This window comes from Drosophila obscura, unplaced genomic scaffold (assembly GCF_018151105.1).
Source record: "Drosophila obscura isolate BZ-5 IFL unplaced genomic scaffold, ASM1815110v1 contig_187, whole genome shotgun sequence".
NCBI classification, from domain to species: Eukaryota; Metazoa; Arthropoda; class Insecta; order Diptera; family Drosophilidae; genus Drosophila; species Drosophila obscura.
The window spans coordinates 312,913-314,208 of record NW_024542775.1 but is presented as its reverse complement, the minus strand read 5'-3'; positions in this window follow the sequence as shown (position 1 = coordinate 314,208).

Here is a 1,296-nt window from a genome sequence, read left to right as displayed (position 1 = left end):
AGTGACAAAATTTTATCTGCAAGTTTTTGTTGTAATTAGTGGTGATAGTGTTAAGCGCAATAGCAATCGAATATTTCGAATAGACGCACATGAAGAGCGACGCAACTTTTTACCACCAGACCTATGCTTATCCTATGTAAAAAGAACTTCGTCTATTAATTAATTGCTTAAAATTGTATATACATATATACCGCTATGCTCCGGTTTTCGTAAATTTTTGCGATTGCGATTTTGGAACAATTCGTATTAATTGAAATTGTGTGCTTTTCGTACCTTTTTCCCATCGATAGTGTTTCTTTCCCAAATTGTTTTGCGATATTTCTCTTAAACAATTTTTGTTTGGTTTGGAAATGGAAATATTTTAGTTAAATATGCCATTATTGTGGCCATCGCATTATATTAAACCAAAACACAACAATAAATCGGTGAATTAAGAACAGAAGAACCTGGCCGATATTGAAATCGATATTTTATCGGTCAGGTTGCTTAGGTGACGTTAAGTTGTGTCAAATTTATTAGAAATAAATTTATTAAATATATAAGGATATACAAAAATTCATTTTTAATTATATAAATATAAACTTAGAACATAATCAGAGTTGTTTATATATTTTTCACGCTCATACAAGTTTTTATTTACTTGCTATGTGGAATTCGTTTTGAAATCGCGAGCTCATTAACAACCGGTTTCAAAACGTCAAAATCTTGCGATTTACGAAAACCGGAGCACACTTTTTTGCGATTTGACTGTCAAATCGTAAAGTTTAGTGATTTGCGATAGCCGGAGCATGGCTGATAACATAGAAATAATATAAATATAATAATTAGTTGAAAATAAAATACAAGAAAGGTGTAACTTGTATAGCTTTATTATTCGTTTGATTTGCAGTAATCGGACCTGCTTGGGGATGGCGATCGCTCTGATTGTTAGCTCCAGCTGTTGCTATTGCTTGTAATTTCAGTGGATATGTAATCAAGATTTTGAGACCCACAGAGGAAATATAGTGGATTAGTCCTATTGGAGACACCATGTTAAAAAAATGCACCACTCTTATTCTTGGGTGGTGCGGAAATGAGTTATCTTATATCGTATTGCGTATTTGTGTGCCCAGTGTAACTTTATTTAATTTTTTTTCTTTCCCAAATAATTTAGTGTTGATTACACTAGTCAACACGATTTTTCCTCAAGGAACAAAACGAACTTTTTCTTAAAGATTTGGGGCTTAGAAATGGTTTGATGATATGTTTTTTTTTTCTATGGCAGAACTTTTTTTTAAAGAATTTTTGAAAACTGGT